A 19,396-nucleotide genomic window follows, 5' to 3' on the forward strand; every position below is an offset into this window, starting at 1 on the left:
GGGTCCGAAAATGCATTTTTTCAAATTCGGGGTACGGGTGCAGTTTTTCGAGACAATCAAAACTGGACGGGTTGGGTGACCAAAAACTTACTATTTTTTGGAATTTTTTTACAAAAATTATTTTAATCCACATTTCGAAGCTTTAAAACATTCTAAACATCATGGCACTGACAGAATTCGGAAAACTGCTAAAAATAGTAACTTTTTCCATTATATTCATTTCAAGGTACAATGGTGCTCTTTTGATCGGGGTCAGAGACCTTACACTACAAAGAAGCCAAAGTTGAGCCGTATCATAAGGAGACGACAAAATCGAGGGTTAGCTCAACAATAAAAGGAATCAAAAGTGAAATCACGGTCCACAGAACAACAGGACCCCACAGACTTACACCCTGCACCTGAACATTTCAAATCCTACACCACAAAGGAACGTAAGGTTGTGTATACAAAGGCTGAAAGAAAAACTATCGATGGAAGCAATGGAGTCTATGATGGTCCAGCGATAGTTAAGGAAATAGAGTTAGCAGACCCAAGAGAAGAGTCCAAACCTGTTTTCATTGCCCAAGATCTGACAGAGAGTGAGGAGTGTGTACGTAAAGAACTTCTCAAGGAATTTAGGGATATATTTTCTTGAACATATCATGATACTAAAGGTGTTCCACCTTTCGTGGTGCAACACACAATCCCCATGAATAGCATGGCTAAACCAGTTCAGCAATGATCCTACCCAATGAATCCTTAATATGGAAAGATTGTTCAAGAAGAGATTAAAAAGCTTGTGAAATACAGATTCATATACCCTATTGAGCACTCAGAATGGGTGTCTCTAATGGTGAATGTGCTGAAAAAGAATTGGAAACTTAGAGTGTGCGTGGGTCTCAAGAAGGTTAATGCCGCCACTAGGAGGGACCATTACTCTTGCCATATTCAAACATGTGCTTGAAAGAGTTGCAGGGAAGGAAGCTGATAGCTTTTTAGATGGGTACTCTGGCTACAATCAAATCACAATTGCGGTAGAGGACCAAGCTAAAACAGCCCTTATAATCAAATTTGGAGTGTTCGCATTTTGTGTTATGGCTTTTGGCTTAACCAATGCCCCTGCTACCTTTCAAAGATTAATAAACAATGCTTTTAGAGAATATTTGAGGGAGTTTTGTGAAGCTTTCTTAGATGAACTTTGTGTTTATTCCTTTTGTAAATAACATCTATCATGATTACAAAAAGTGTTTGAGAAGTGCAGATTGTATCACATCTCCTTAAACCCTTTCAAATGCCAATATTTGGTTAAACATGGAGTCATTTTAGGGTATATAGTGTCCTAGAATGGGATTTCCACAGATGAGAGGAAATTGAAGCCATTGCTAAATTGCCACCACCTACAAACTATAAAGGAGTTCAAAGGTTCATGGGCCATGTTGGTTATTACTGATGGTTTATTTTAAAATTTTCTAAGATAGCTCGTCCTTTGTACAAGCGTCTTATTGAGTTCCACTGGACCGCAGAGTGTGAGCATGTTTATGAGTCATTGAAAAAGACCTTGACTAGCGTTCATATTCTATGAGTGCCCGATTGGAATGTAATTTTTCATGTGCATATTGATGCATTGAGCTTTGCAATTGGGTGTGTTCTACCTCAACCAGGAGAACATAAACTAGACTACCCCATTAGCTTTGCAAGTCGTCAATTGAATGATGCCGAGAGAAACTACACCACTACAGAGAAGGATAGTTTGGGTATGATTTACGCAATGGAGAAATTTCGCTATTACCTTCTTGCCAACAAGTTTGTTTTCTATGTTGATCATCAAGCTTTGTTGTATCTAGTAAATAAACCTTGTTCCACGGGAAGAATTACACGATGGTTGTTAATTCTCCTTGAGTTTGATTTTACCGTTGTGGTGGGACTTGGTAAAAGACATGTCATGGCGGATCATTTGTCTCGCATACCCAATGGTGAAGCCCCTACTTGAGTTGATGATGAATTGCTTCATACTTCTCTATTCCTGATCGAGACCATACTTGAATGGAGTGAGAAGATTGTGAACTTTTTAGTTAATGGTTTTCCACCCAAAGAGCTTTGTAAGGACATAGCTCGAAAACTGTTAAAAGAGTGTGAACCTTATTCTCTCATCACAAGAACTCTCTACAGGCTAGGGAAGGATGATATTCTTAGACGTTGTGCCCGTGAGGATCACTATTTATACATACCGCAAGAAGCCCACATAGGTATAGCCAGAGGAAATTTCTCAGGGAACTAACAGCTAGAAAGGTGTTGCAATCAGGATATTGGTGGCCTACCTTATTCAAATATGCATCAATTTTTGCAAAAGAATGTGATGAATGCCAATGCTAAAAGATCACACAACGAAAGGATAAGATGCCCTTACATCCTGTTAAAGTGACTCAACCATTTGAAAAATGGGGTTTGGACTTTGTAGACCCAATTAGTCTGGCAGCTCGGAGCACTCAATCTTGATATATTATCGTTGCCACTGACTATGTAACAAAGTGGGTGGAAGCCAGGGTGACACGTAAGGCTGATGCAAGGTCAACTTCCAAGTTTCTTTCTGAGAATATTATTACAAGATTTGGTTGTCCCTTTGAGATTGTGAGTGAGAATGGCACTCATTTTATAAATGGAGTGATAGAAGAACTCACTACCAACTTCATGATAGCTCACCATAAGTCCACATCTTATTATCCACAAGCAAATGGCCAAAGTTGAGAGCACCAGCAAGACCTTAATCTCTATCTTGACCAAAATAGTGGAAGCTCATCGCACAGATTGGGATTTAAAGCTTACATCAGCTCTATGGACTTATCATACTTCTTACAAAGTGGCTATTAATTGTACACCATTTAAAATGGTATATGGCCAAGAAGCAGTTATGCCATGGGAGTTTGTAATTCCTAGTCTTCACGTAGCTTCACAAGAAGGTTGGGATGGTAACCCTTTAGTTGAGTGCTTATATATCCTTGAGAGGTTAGATGAAGAAAGACAATTGGCTGTGCAAAATGCACTTGTGGAGAAGGATAGAAGGAAGAAATGGTTAGATCGTCATCTAAAGAACAAAGATATCAATGTTGGTGATAAAGTTCTTATGTATGGAGTGCTTAATAAAAAGAAAAGGTTGAAATATGCAGGAAAAGGACCATATAGAGTATGTGAAATAACCCCACAAGGAACCATTCGTGCGGAGACTCTTGATGGAGTTGAAACCATCGGATTCCTCAATGGTAGCAAATTTAAAAGATATTATGATCCTTTAAGCCAAGAGGAGCTACATGCCATCCATTAAAAAAGGCAGTCAAGGCACAAACAGAATTGAAGAAGATACAAGCTCAAGCTGAGGCTAAAGAGCGACAACAACGCATAAGACGCCAACGAGAGGCCACCAACCTTGGAGTTACACATGCATTCCACCTTGAAATAGAGGATGATTGGTTGGACTCTCACACACCTCTACGAACCCTATTGAGCTAAATAGCACCTATGGAAAAGTTCTATATAACGCCTTATTGGACACTGGTTCTAAGTATAATCAGCTATCATATGGGGTGTGGTGTCAGTTGGGAAAGACATCTCTATCTAAGAGTATTATCCAAGTCAAGGGTGTCAACAAGAAAAAAACCACGGTTTCTGGAATCTGACATACTTCTGTCAGCTATGACAATGGGGTTGTAGCTCAAGACTTTTTGTTCATGCTTGTTGGAACTATGGAGGGTAATATAAACCTAGGACGCATGTGGATGATACCCACCAAATGCACTATTGATTGGGGGATGAGAGGTGTCACAACGCAAAAACCAACTCTTAGCCCTGCCACTCAAGCCATAGTCCCTAAGATATTGCCTCTTAAGGAAATAAAACCCAAAGCATTGCATGTCCAAGAGGTTGAACCATATGTCTCCATAGCCCAACTCTCTAAAGCTTCAACTGTTGTAGTTGAAATAAAGCTTGAGACACACAAGACCCACCCTAATATAGCAAATAAAACATACAAGTGGGTCCCTAAAGCTTCTTTAGCAACCATAGCTAGTGCTAAAAGACAGGAGCCTGGTAAGAGACATCCCACTTTCCCCAAGAAATGTAAAGAAACATTGCACTGGATTCCTAAAAAACTATTGGAAGCCCAAGGCTACTATGAAGCAAATGATCAAATCTAGGTGCCAAAACATAAATTGTGCTCTTACTTGTCACCTGGCCTAAGTGAGACCAATCCTGTAGCTCCAAAATAAATTGAAGATCGCGGAAAGGAAAAAATCACGGAATGATACACACCCACTCCAGAGTTAGTTTGGGTATCGAAGAATGAACGATTTGTTCCACCTAACTCAGGAACAGGGAAGTCAAATGAAGCTTCTTGCTCTTCATGTAGTTCCTATATGGAAATAGAATCCTCGACACAACCTCCACCTACCATTGTACATGTCCATACAAACAAGGAATAATCTGCACCTCTCGTTGTAAGTTCACCACCTACAACAACGTTGCAAATAAAATCATGGGAGAGTACCTTACCACCCTTGCAACTATACGAAATGCCTAGGGTGGTCAAAAACTATTGGTCAAAGTCCTCACCGATAACAACTTGGAATAGTTGGTTTCAAAAGGTGACGATATCATTCCAAAAGGTATGATCCACCCAAGGAAGGGGAGAGTGTTTGCTGACAGTCATCATTCACTCACTCCCCTCTCAACCTTCCTCCCTGACCTCTCAATTTTCCAATCTTAGGGATGTATATATAAAGCTTTATACTCACAAAAAACAAGATAAAAAAGTAAAATATCAAGAGCCACTAAACAATAATCTGAAAACTTACAAGTTCTATACATAACACAAAATCAAAAAACATTATGCACGAGAACACGACCTTTTGACACAACCCTTGTAATATTTGCACTCTAACCACCCATCATCTATCTGTGTGTACAAATATGTCTAGTACGCTAGGGTCATCCATTCCTACCTTGGGTGAGAGATACCTTCGTTACTTTTCACAAGTGTTTCACATGGTCTTTCCAGTACTTGCCTGTGAATGGGATTTGGTAAGTATGCTAGCATGTGAGAGAAATTTTGACGAGTTAGAGTGGCTGATATGTCTCTTGACCACGACTGATCCATACTTAGTAGAGAGCGTTTCTTCCATTGCACAATCCTACCCTTTTGACCAAGATGACTATAGGCATATAGTGACCTTTTTAATAAACATTGGTGCCTCTAATGATGAAGAAGATTTACACGATTACACGGATGGCACATATGGTCTCACAGATGATGACTTTGTTTTTCTCGATGACAAGGATAGAGGTTTAGCCTTAGGGTTTCTCCCCAATCTCTACAATATCCTATTTCTTTGACTCTCTGGTGAGAGTGCAAATAATTAGGTTAGGGTTCCTTATGTTTTTTAATTGTGTTCAATAAGGGTTGGTACCTTTTCCCACTAATGTGCCTCTGGAAGGTGGATGTTTGGTGGTGACTATTGTACAATTTGTGACTACATAAGGATGCCTAAGAAGGACAACAGAAATGGATGTTTACATGTTACAATGGATGTTCTCCATTATATCAGGTGTACTACTTCCTTTTATCTATGCTTTCCATAATTACATGTTTGCATCTTGTCATTTGAGTTTCTAACAATGCATAAAATTTATGAAGTTGTGACATTTCCAATTTAGATGCTATAATTTTTTTAAACTTCTAGTACCTTGTTCTTCTCTTTGAGTTTGTCTATTAGTTGGACTTAAGTAGGTATCAAGACCTTAGGCTAAACTAAGCCACTTAATTGCTGACTTTAATTCCTAAATAGTCTATTAATTGTAGTAACTTTAGTAATGTTTTAGGCTATGAGGATATATTTCTCTCTAGATTATTCCACCAAAGTGTGACTTGTGTTGTGGAAATCCATGTGTTAAGCTGGTATTTGAAACCTCGAGTCTCCTGGCTAGTTTATGCTCAAGCTGGTATTTGAGACCTCGAGTCCCCCAACAACTTGTAGCAACTATGACAACAACAAAAAAAAGAAAAAAAAAATAGCACAAACTTCCTTGTATTTTATGTTGATTACACTTAAGTGGTATAAATGAGAAGATCACTAGTTTTTAGACCCCGACGAGCATTCCTAGGGTTAACTACTCTTTAGTCGACATTTTTTAATTAACGTTAGACAATCTAGTACTTACTTTAGCACCACCTCTTGTGTACTTCTCTTAGAGTCAACCTAATAGACCTTAACTCAATTGCATTTCATTCAGGTACTACGCTTGTTCTAGTTGGCAATGTTACAATTCATGATTTTTTTTGCATTTCCTAGAATATCATGTATGCATCTCACTTATTCCACGCCTCCACATGCTGTCTTTCAGCTTTCATAATGTTGCTTTTCTTCTGAGACGGGTACTCCTGTTGTGGATCTCAATGCTGCGTTGTTATATTCCGAGGACAAAATCTACATCAAGAAGGGGGGCGTGCTAATCCACCGGGGTGCACTTCTAGTAGCCATGGGCCGGGCTTGTCGGTCCAATAGAAAATGGGTAGAGTGATCACGGATGAGAGACGCACTCTAACTGGCACATTCAAGGGTTAGTTGGCTAAGCATGGGCGCCCAAGTGTGAATGGACGAGCTCATATAAAAGTCACCTAGACCTACAAATCACTCATTCTCTCATTTGTGCAATTGAAGAGTGCTCTTGCTCCATCTCCATCTTCTTCTTCATCTCCTTGTGTGTGTGTATGCATGAGAGAGAGAGAGAGAGAAAGAGTGTGTGTGATCGAGCATTGCGACGATGACACGGCGACGGCAAGGCGGTTGAGCGTGGCACGGAGTAGCTCCTTCTTATTCGCGGCGAGGAATCCTCCACAAAGGCGAGCGTAGGGTGGTGAGTGACACACTCTTGCTCTCTTGAGCTTGCTAGATTAGTCTTGTTGTGTGCTTGCAGCCATTTGTGTCTCGCACACAGTGTACGGCAAGTCCCTTGCATTGACATGTGTGACAGACGTGCACAGTGAGATAGCCAAAAGCATTTTATTGTTCAATTTTCTCTATGCTTTTAGGATGCTGTTCTGTTTTCCGTTTTGACTTTATTTTGTACCATTTTGTTTGTTTTTGTTTCATGGTTTATTTCGATATATAAAAGTAGGGTAAGTAGAAACTACGACCATCAAATTTAGGCTAAAAGACTGAGGAAAAAAGGGTGAAAACCATATTTTAGCCGAAATGACCATAACTCTGAAATTCTTAAAATTTGATGGTAGAGACCTCAAAAGTGATCCAAATTCAAAAATTTGTGGATCAAAGGCATTAGCAAACTCTCTAGAAGCAATCTGGAAAGTTTAGCGGATTCTGTGGAGGAACATGGATCGCGATCCATGTATCCCAGAGACCATTTTTTGTCAAAAGTGACTAGTCACAGTGTGCATTAGTGGGAAATTTCTCTGATCAAGTTTGCTTGAAAGAAAAACTCAAAAATCACATCAAAATTGACTATTAAGACAAAAACATCAAAAACAAGGATTCACACATAAAATTGGACAAATCTTGAGATTTTGGGATCCAAATTCAAAAAGGGGTGAGATTTGGCATGTACAGGGAATAGAGAATCTGCATTAAAAAATGATGTCAAACATGGATCACGATCCATGTACCTTTTGACATGTGGAGCTGATATTTGACAAGTACATCCCTGATAACTAGTGGAACAACTTTGCCATAAGGGACCATAACCAAAAATTGAAAAACATTGATCAAAACACTTAAATTCTTCCTGATAGCCAAAAACCACAGGACAAACAGAAGAACTTGCCTTTTAATGACAAAAACTAGTCCAAATCCAAAAAAAATTATATCATAGCATCTAGTAAACATGTTGATCCTAATGGTACCAAGAAAAGTCAATTTGACTTCAAAACATGGATCATGATCCATGTAAGTTTTTTGAAATTATGCACAAGAACTAGACCAGTAGATAGGGGGTACCATTTGGAACAACTTTTCCAAAAGAACCATATGCAAAAAAGTTGTAAAAAGTGGTCAAAAGAGCCAAAAACTAAACATTGTCAAAATTGTCACATCAGACATTATAGAAGCCAGTTTTGGTTGGGCAAAACTGATCCAAGTCCAGAAATTATTTGTGGAGCAAGCTACAAACATCACAACCTATCAGCACACCAAAGATCAAGTCCAAAAGTGGTGGAGCATGGATCACAATCCATGTACCTTTGAGAACTTTTTGGACATAAATTTTCCAAGCTTGTAGCAGAGACCATTGTGAACAAAAGTCTCCAAAAGGACCATTGTCAAAAAAGTCCTATGGATTGACTTTTGCCTGACCTAAAGTGATCCAAATCACATAAAAACCATATAGCTAGCATCAGGAGACTAAGGGCAAGCTGTGGGTCCAGTTTCATTACCATTTGACACGGAGGTACATGGATCGCGATCCATGTTCCTTTGTCTCAGACTGATACCATATTTGCACCATAGCTAGAGGACATCACAAGGAGTCTAGTGGTCTTTTCAAAAGTGAAATTGGATATCAAAAACCAAAACAAAAGTCCTGAACTGCCAAGTACTCTGACAAAGTGCCAGATTTGACCTAACTTTCAATTCAAATGTCCATTTTTAAAAAAATTGATACCATAGGAACTCATAATCATGCTGATTCTGATGGTACCAAGAGAAATTTGGACTCCAAACATGGATCACAATCCATGTACCCATAGTGACATCTTAATCTAAAACTTTCCTGATCAGTAGTGCATACACACGGAAACATATCCCCAAGCCTAGTTGGAAAAAAATTTGAGCAAATTTGGGTCAAAAGGGAGCAAAACAGGTGACAGACTAAAAACCGCAGTGCAAACCTTGTATTGGGCATTTGACCTATCAAACCAAGTCCAAATCCAAAAAGATTTGAGATTTAGCTTGTGGACATAGCGTGCAACAAGTTGCCAAGAGATCAAGTCCAGATGTGGTTGAACATGGATCATGATCCATGTACCTTAACCTCAGAATTTCATGAAAATTGGCATAGAGCTTGCATATGACCTTGTCTACACACAATCAAAATTTGGGAAAATTTGGAGAAAACAATTTGACACAGGAACATGGATCGTGATCCATGTACCTCAACATAGTGGGGGTCTCTGACTTGATGGTCTTGTAGACATACTTGAGTACATCTTAAATCTCAAGTTTGAGCTAAAAATACCTTATTGACACCAAGATACAAGCCAAAGTTCCTGTGTTGTGGTCTTGAGACTGTTTTCAGTGTTGTTTCAAGTGTAGTTCACTAAAATTGCTATAACTTTTGATAGACAACTCCAAATTGAGTCAGGTATAGCTAGGAAAAAAGCTTGCGGGCAATAGCACACACCTAGACTAAATTTTAGAGATGAATTTTTCTAGGTTTACTAAATCCAAACTTTTAGGGTACCCCAAGACCAGTTTCTAGACACCAAAAAGTCACAAATTCTTGACTTTTGAGAGACTTGATCCGGGGCAGCAATGGATAATTGCACTGAACCAAAGTGGGCTTGTAAGAGACTATCTTGACAATCTTGAGTGAGCCTTAATCATGACAAATAATCCACCACCAGGGTTTTCTACTCCACTCACAGACATGAAAAACGTAAGAAACGCTGCAATGCCTTCAACATTGGGGTTGGGAGAATACATAGAGGAGAGGCATCCTCTGATCAACAAACCGAACATAAGGTTCATTAGAACCAATGAAGCCATGAGATTTATTACAGATTATGCTCATGAGGGTATATATAGATTCACAAATGAGGACCAATACATCTTTTACAAGTGTGTAGAACCCAATGCTGGAGAGTTGACCACCCATAAGAACCTCTATGCATTTACGTATAGAGATGCCAACGGAGTGCAAGTTTTGATGGTAGATAAGTATGAACGTGAGAAATAAAAACTTGTCGCTCCAATTGACTTAGAATGATACACCTACAAGGGTACTCCGATTTCTACTTACTTCTAGCCAAAAACAATGCCAATGTACATATCAGACAGAATTCCATCGGGATTTTCTCCCAGACTAGAGGAGAGGCCAAGATCTGACTTTGCAAGAGACCACGAATTGATTATATTGGTGACTATACCACAACGATTAAGACCATATCAAGTGGCTCAATGTGTCAAGACAAAGTATAGTGGGTCAGGGGATCCATATGCACATGTCTCCCTCTTCAAACAAGCTTTGATAGTAGCTGAACAGACTGCGGATTTTCATACTCAATATGAGGGATTTGGATTCACATTAGAAGGAACGGCTTTGACGTGGTTCCAACCACTAAATAGAGATGATTTTCCAACATATCTCAACTCCTGCAAGAATTCACAGAAGAGTTCTCAAAAAGGGGAATCAAGCAAAACACAGTGTCGCAGATCTATGCTTTCAAACAAAGAAAGGATGAAAAAGTGAAGGAAGCTCTGCTTCGCTTCAAACAGTATATAGATAGATGTCCTGTGAGAGAGCTACCATGAGATGAGAGATTATCAGTTCTCTTTGTAGAGGGCTTGAGGAATGAAACTCTCAAAAAGTACCTACATTTGAAAGGATGCACAATGTTTGAGCAAGTCACTAGAGAAGCTCTATATCTAGTTGACAATTGTAAAGCCTACGGAGAGGTAACTAAAGATATAGACAACACGAATAGTAGTACCTCATCTCCGAAGAGTGAATCAACAACAAAGAGAGATGTTCAAACTCCTTGGGAACCAATCATTGATCAAGTGGTTGAGGGGGTGATTAGAAGAATAAACCAAGGCTACAAACAAAACCTGAATGTACGAAAGCCTCAATTGAGGAGATGTAATACTTGTGGAGGAGATCATACCAGTTGATGATGTAACACTCAACCAAAACCACAAAAAATGCTAGGCCAACAACCACCTCTTTTGAATGATGGTAGAGTAGTAGTCAACTACACTTAGCCAACACATGTGCCACAATCGACAAGAAATCAGTACTCCATGGATGCAAATACGCTCATGTTCAGAGGAATCCCAATCCTTGAGCGAGTACTTCCGAGTGGACAAGAAACCGAGAGAGCATAAGCAATGAAAAATATTAGATCAAGATCCCAATAGTTACTCTATAGAGTATAGTGTAGCAAAATAACCATGTTGCATATCAAATAGTTTCAAACAAAAGAGCCATACTCTTCCTTTAATGTGTTCACACACACACACATAGTCATATCCTTGCTTCTGAACCACCTTGCTGAGCATATTCCAAAACTCTGTTTGTACAAAATTATTCTTCATAGCAAATTCACATGTTGCAATTGTCATAAGTTCGTGCACAAATAGATCAAAAGATGGTAACTCAAATGCCACATGTCCATCATAATGCATAGGTAGCTCTTGAACTTTCTATGATATCTTTTGCTTGCTTGAGTGCCATGTGTAGGCTGCTTTGTGAAGGCATTGCATGTAGTATACCAACTACTCTGGAGGACCATCGGACTATTACTAGTGTGTCCTTCATTCCAATGCCTTGTGTGCTTTCAATAGCAATGCGAACCTTCTAGAATTGACATTAGCCACATGATTGAGAAGGAAGATTTGTTCACCACTGGCAAGTTCAGTAGCCTTTATCTTCACATGCTCTCCCAGTAGAGTTAATGGATGAAAATTTAATGCATTAGTTATTTCATAATGTTGTATCACAAAAGAGATAGAAAGTGCATAGATGCTATCATCAAACATAAGAACAATCTTGTGGCCACATTGTCGTCCATAAATGGTAGCAGAGAGGGAGTCACAAAACCTTTTTCTGATTTGAGATAGGCAAGATAAAAGGAAGCAAACAGGTGTGTGTGCGCGCATGTGTGTGTGTGTGTGTGTGTGTGTGTGTGTGTGTGTGTGTGTGTGTGTGTGTGTGAGAGAGAGAGAGAGAGAGAGAGAGAGAGAGAGAGAGAGAGAGAGAGAGAATTGATACTGCAGTGTGGGCCCCTCTCCTGGAATGCTTGCTTCCTCTTTGTCATGGATCTCTCTCTCTCTCTCTCTCTCTCTCTCTCTCTCTCTCTCTCTCTCTCTCTCTCTCTCTCTCTCTCTCTCTCTCTCTCTCTCTCTCTCTCTTTGAACATTCAAGCCAGACTTCATTATCTTTATTAACTGGGAGAGATGAAGGGCTCAAATGGGAGGCATTTGGTTAGAGAACAGTGGTGAGCTTCTGATGTAGATAACAACTAGAACATGCATGTTCTGTAATCGAAACTGACTCATACCATCAAGGTAATGCAATGAAACATGACGCAAGTAAATTGACAAAACAGGAGCAGGCACAGTTTACACGACAAAATAGGACCTTCTTTACAAACTTCTCATGAATTGGCATACAAAGGAAGCGAGTGTCAATATCTGCTCCAAGTGATGGAGGTATAACGATCATCACTCACTTGGTCAAGAAAGCCGAGAAAATTGTGTTGTGGCCATGGTTGGAAAGATGGGCGGTAAGGTTGTCAATGGGGCCAGTGCCTGTGTAGATTGCTTGGAACCAAGCACCCATAACGGCCAATATAGTGAGTCTACCATTCTTTATCTCCTTAGTCCTAAACTCCTTGATTTTCTTAGGAGAACCAGATCCCCAACCAAGAGGGTCGAACCAGAAGCCACCGAGATATCCAACATCTGTGCCTGCTAGCTTGTTGTTGGTATAGATGGGGTCAGTATTCACTGATCTTGGAGTAATGAGGCTGAGGGTTGTTTTCAAGGAAATGAGGTCATGAAAAAAATGACCCACATTTTTCAAAATGCTCCGCTTGACAATCTTGTGTGTGGTCATGTACGAACTTGAGTGAAATGAGATGTAATAGAACATCTTAAATGAGATTTTCTGCGTTGTTTTAAAGCCCTTTCAAGATAGATGATCAAGTTTTGCTAAGATTTTGGAGTAATGTCCAGCAATTCTCAGGGGCCATAACCAACCTCTTATTTACAATAAAGGTGTTGAAGGAAGCTAACGAAGTTTGTGGCTATGATATTCTCTTATTTACGATAAAGGTGTTGAAGGAAGCTAACGAAGTTTGTGGGTGTGAAAGCAAAAAAGGTGAGACAGATAGCTACGTCCTGGAGCATGGTGCCAAAGTGCAAACAAAGGAAGCAGAGCAACCATGAGAATATGTCATCATTGACATACTTGAAGAATCGGCAAAAGCTGTTTTAAAGAAGTCCACTCCAAAAAAGGCGCAAATGAAAGCAGATAAAGGAAAAAAGTTTCCAATTTCAACGTCAAATGTTCAACAAACACAAGATCAAAAGAAGAGCAAGGACAAGGAAGAAGATCGATTGTCTCCTATGATGATGAAATTCAGCATATACGAAGAAACAAGGCTCAATCACATGTTTAGTTGTGATAGATCCAAAAGCAACCAAGAATCTAATGTCTTATGATACGTGGATAATGATGGGAAAGCCGCCAATCACCGAGCTAGTCGAGATCGTGTACACAAGTTCAAAAAAGCCAATTTCTAGCTTTGGCATGGCAGAAGCCGTACTCAAGTTGCGTAATGGGGAGTACAAGGATACTTTTCACTTAATTGACTCCCATCATATCAAAGAGAGTATGATCCTAACAGAAAGATGGAGGAAAATCTTCTTTCAACCACAAGGAAAATCTTCAACAACAACACCATCACAAGCCCCAAAAGTATCTCAAGTCAATGCAAAAAAGGAGCAACCAAGCATCATGGAAAAAGTTAAAGCAAAGGTAAACACTGAAGTATATCAACCTCGCAAGACAACTTTACCTTCAACAAGCCTCCATCAAACTTTCCACGAAGCCTCTAAATCAAGAGCCACACCATCAACAATGCAATGGAAATCAAAACAAAAATTCTATCAACCAAAGTTTCCATCACAAAAAAGCATCCAGAAGAAGCTTGAAGAATGTCAATCAAGTATTGGTATCCAAAGATCACATTAAAGTCAAAGACCCAGTTTGGATACATGAAGCTCAAGTTCAACATCAACAACCAAAGGTCATTGGCTGGGTAGCATCAAATGAGTCAATCACTGCTCAGGGTTACTTCCAAGGAATCGCTAATGTTTGAGCCAAAAATCCTAAAGTAATAGCCTGGATCTACTGGCCTCAACCAAAGAGGTTTACAAAGAGCAAGACAATCTATAAACGCAAGACAAACATCTCAACCGAGGAGAAAGAACTACCACAAAAGGCAAAAGCAAACATCAAAGCAACAAACAATGCGACAAGTTTGGGTACCAAATCCAGACATCAATGAAGCTATCCAACACAAAAAGGTGAAGCAGTGGATGATTCCAGTGAAGCTACTCAAAGCACAAGGATTTTATGAAGGTAACACTCAAATATGGTTACCAATAATTGTAGCTCAATCTAAAACAACCAAGAGAAATCATGTAGCACAAGCTTCTAACCAAAGGCAAAGAAAGACAACCAACATTTCAACAGAAGCCAATTGCAACCAAGGCTGCTGCAATTTACAAATGGAAACCTCATCATCAACTACAGAATCAAGGCTTCTACAACGGAAACAATCAGTTATGGATACCAAAGCCTAGTGTTCATCAAGTCATCTCAATAAAAATAAGAAAATGTAAAATACGATCACACAAGGACCAAATACAAGGTGGGTTCCACAATTGCTAGTGGAAACTCAATCACAAAGAACCCACACCTCTCAACAACCACTCCTCATGCGAGATAAAGCAAAGTCTACATCAATCCCTACAAGAGTTGAAGGACTTGTTTCACAAAGTAGTGACAACGTACGACAAGCAAGTCAAGAGGAGCCAAAATTTGCCAACCTACTAGACAAAATGGTGGCATCTAGAGACCAACACAATGGAAAAGACCTAAATTTCTAGAACTTATGGAATTGGGTTTCTGGCCTTGAACAGGTAAGTCCAAGTCTCCATTAAAAATACATGGCATAAAAGTAAAGTCGGGTAGCTAAGCCACTAAACGAGCGAGGTGTTAGTCCCAAACCTTCATGTAATATTCTCTGTGGTCTAAGCGTCTAAGTTATTCTAGGTACTGCTCAAACTGGAAGAGTTGAGCATAATTACGTTGTGTCGCTCATGCTAGTATAGGTGAGCATAAGAGTCGAAGTCATTATAGTATAGTGGTAAGTGAAGGAGGAAGTCCAAAAGGCACTCACACACTTAGCACACCAAGATATGAGTAGAGAAGCTTCTACATCAAAAACCCTTCTTGGAAACACGGAAGCTATTGAGATGTCCTTTGATGTCACATGTGCTACATTTGTTCCTTGAAGCACCCAGCAACTCCATCTCTTACACTACATGCTTTTGTTTGAAAAATTTCTTGTATGCATATAGAGTGTCCCATAATTGGCACTTGCCTTAGGCACTCTTCCTTTTTTTCTCCCAAGCACTCACCTTGCATGACAGGTACTTCAAGTGGAACTGCTCAACTCCAATAAGAGCGTATACCAAAGGCACTTTTTTCCTACCGGGTTTTCTTCCTTTGGTCATCCAGGTTTTAAGACCCTAATCTAAAAACCCTCATCATCAACTTTTGTATATATTCCTTCTACATCAATAATAAGGAAATGGCTACCCAAATCAATCGACGACTTGGAGAAAAAACTGCAGGTCTCCATGTGCTTATCAAGAGAATCTTTTATCTCCTCCAAGGTCGACAACAAAGCTCCATCAAACAATGGCAAGTCAAAGAATGGCCTACAACGACACGCAATGACAAATTCCGCAAGAGAGTCATCAACAACAATCAAAAGTAGCTCACACAATGCTTTAACATTGGTGACCTATTGCAGACAACTCAAATTACAGTGGATATGGAAAGCATACCCATCATAAAGTCCATTCCACAAAGAGGACCAGTTCTACAAGCTCAGACACATCAACATCCATCTTTACGGTAGCCAAGATTGGCAACAAAGAGGCAAATGCACAATGAGAATAAAAGTTATCTCAATAATCAAAGCTCAAGTCATGTATCAACAACATGGCAGATATGAATCACTCAAGGAAGGGGGAAGCGTCATCGACAAACCACTTTCCAAGCTGAAGACCAACCTTGAAGACAACCCTGTGACTGCACAAGGTTGTGCCAAGGGATGACACCACATTTGTACTCTCTTAGTTTTTAGAGTTAGTGTAGTAATACTCTATGTAATCCTGATTCCAAAGTAGTGGATCAGTTCCTGGAGTTGTAATGCTGTAATGATAATTGTAAAGGTCTTTGTGAGCAGGCCACTGGCCATTTAGAATGCCCTAGGTATAAAGTTCAATAGCTTTAATGTGAAAGAAGGCTTATCTATAGAGAAGAGAAAGAGCTCTGCTGTACGTATGCTCAAGCTACAAAGATGCTCCAACTTGTAATCATCACAACTAATGATTAGGTAATCCATTTTCAATTCCAAAATGTGCATTGTGTTCCTCTCTTTCATTCAAGTGTAAGCATTTTCAGTTTTGTTGTGGTCCGCGACTACATGTCTATGAGCCTTAATTGCAGATTTGAGTGCTTAAATCACTGTTTATAGTCGTTCTGACCATAGGAGAGTGTTCCTAGACCATAGGGCGACCTTTCTGTACTGATCTGTTGCAGTTTTTAGGATTGTGATTTTGGTACCTTGTTGGATTGGGACCGGACTTGGTAGGATAGTGTCCCTAGGTGTCCTAGACCTCCTCCTAAAGTTTCATTGTAGTCGAGTCCGTTTCGAGTGTCGAAATGGCGTGATGACCTAGAGTTGTGAGAAAGGACACAAGCAAATTTTCGTGTTCGTTGAGTGATTGATTTTCTTGCTGAGTTGTTGTGTTGGCTTGTTAGGTTCACTTCTTGAGATTGACGATCTCAAAGAGTCTTCGTGCCCCATCCGAGTCACTTCCCTAAGTATTGATATTATGTTAGTACCAACAAGCTATGCTGCAGAGGTCCATCGCGGCGACCCGCTAATAGGGATATCCATTCTAATATAGTCTCCTACCAATAACTCATGAGCTGAGAATTGAAGTGGATGAACCTCTTTCAGCTCAATCCTAGAGCTAGAAGTTTGGAGGAATTGGCAGGATAGCTGACAAATATGTGTTGAAGATCTTCAAGAGAATTGCATCTCTGGCATTTTTCATCCCCAACTCCAACTTTAAGAGCTCTCTGACCAGTCCAGATGCCGTGATGCAAAACCAGCCAAGCAAGAAAGCTATGCTTTATTGGAATAGCAATGCTCCATAGGCATTTGAATCTATACATCCACTGTTTTGAGCTCCACTTGAGACCCCATTTTTAGTTCAACTTCTGTCTAAGCTTTTCCTCAAAATTTGGGATGCAAGAGGACATTTTGTAAGCCTTTCGAGCACACTGCTATAAAGAGAAGGACTTGCTATGCCTAAACACTATGTTGTTTTGAAGATGAGATTTCAGATCTTCTAACCTATTCAATAATTCTGCAAGACATCCATCAGAAATATTAAATTGATTAGATATTTGATTGGGGGAAAGGCAATACCCATTTTCCTGCAGATCCCCCCAGGTTTTGATGCATGCTTTGGAACACTTATGGGCTTTAATTTTTAGTTTCTTCCCATAATTACTTGCAAAGCATCCTAGCCATATAGAATCCTGTGTGAGAGAATAGTACCATCCACCAGAAATTGATGGGGAAGATGGAGAAACTTTTTGATTTTAAACCAGGCCTCCCACAGTCTGCTGATGAGCTGAGAGCTCCCTCCAAGATTTGTAATCCTCTACATGGAAATTATTTATATTCCTTTTTATCAAACAGGCCCAGAAGTCTTGATTGTCTATGGATCTGACTATCCATTTAGCCGCCATCTTTATATCCATATTGTTCATATCCAAAATACCTATACCTCCTCTAGTTTTGTGTAGGCAGCAAGTACTCCAAGCTACCTTGGGTATTTTGTTAATGTCCTATGTTCTTGCCCAAAGAAATCTTCTAGAAAAAAAAATTTATGTGATTTAGTTGGGAACAGGTAGGCCTCCAACAAGACATGAAATAAATCAGAGAAGGAAGCAAAAAATTGTTCAGTACAAAGGTTTTGGAGGCAAGAAAAGGTTGATGAGCATGCCACATAAAGATCTTCCTTTTGAATTTTGACATAATCCATTCCCATATTTGTTACATGGTAACTTTGAATCACATGGGTATCCCCAACAATCTAAAAATCTAACCATCTGGTATCAATTTACAACCAGCTGCATTGACAAAAGAGGGAATAACCCCATTAGAGACTTTGAAACTAGTTTTCAGACGATTGATTTGTGAACCACTGGCTAGACAAAAAGTGTTTAGACAATCCATGAAAACTTATTCTGATTCAGAATCTGCATTAGTAAGTGCATTAGTGTCATTTGCAAATAGAGATCATTTGAGGAACCAGCAATTTGGATACCCTTCAATTTCCCTTCCTCCTCTTAGCAATCCAACCCAAAGCATCTGAAGTTATGACAAATAGAAGTGGTGCAAGAGGACAACCCTGCCTTATAGATCTCATCAATTTTATGGCTTCTGTTAGTTCCCCATTTACTAAAATTTTGGCAAAAGAATTTCCAAACAACACATGAATAAATTTAATAAACCTTTTGCCTAGACCCATATCAAAAAGTGACTATTGTATGAATTCCCACTCCATTCAGTCATAGGCCTTGTCAAAATCAACTTTGAAGAAGAAGTAATCCTGTTCATTTTCCACAGCATGTTCCATGCCCTCCAAGAGGGTGATGATAGCATATAATATGAATCTTCCTTTGATAAAACCCTTTTGTTCGTGAAGAATGAAATTGGTCATGAGAGGACTAAGCCTCCTAGCTAAGGGCATGACAAACACTTTATATATAGAAGTCAAACAGGTAATGGGTCTCCAATCGCTAAGATCCTCCCTACCTCATTTTTTATGGATGAATTTAACAACTCTAGTGTTAACAAAAGCAGGAAGAGCCCCCAATCTAACAAATTCTTCCCACACTAGAATCAGATAAGGTGCAACAAACTTCTTCAATTGGATGAAGAATTCATTAGGTAGACCATCAAGTCCTAGATTTTTTCCAGTCTTGAGGTTGCTAATAGTTTCTTTGACTTCCTCAAGAGAGATAGGCTAGTCCAAGAAATGTGCTTGATGGGGAGCAACAGGCTTCTTTTTGGACTTGTCTATAAAGCCCCTAGCCTCATGTATATCTCTCTCTCTTGGGAGGACCAAAGAAAATATTAGCAAAGAACCCATGGACTATAGTAATATTAGCAAACATTATCCTTGTGAGACTTTATAAGATTCCCATCCTTATTTCTCAATAAAGGTATGAAATTCTCGGAAATTATTTTTCAAGAGATGTTTTTAGTGGGCCTGTCAATTTTTCGTGCCCAAAACTCCCTAGTGGAAGCAAGGGC

The sequence above is a fragment of the Adiantum capillus-veneris genome, chromosome 1 (genome assembly GCF_014529385.1).
Source record: "Adiantum capillus-veneris isolate H3 chromosome 1, ASM1452938v2, whole genome shotgun sequence".
Classification (NCBI taxonomy): domain Eukaryota; kingdom Viridiplantae; phylum Streptophyta; class Polypodiopsida; order Polypodiales; family Pteridaceae; genus Adiantum; species Adiantum capillus-veneris.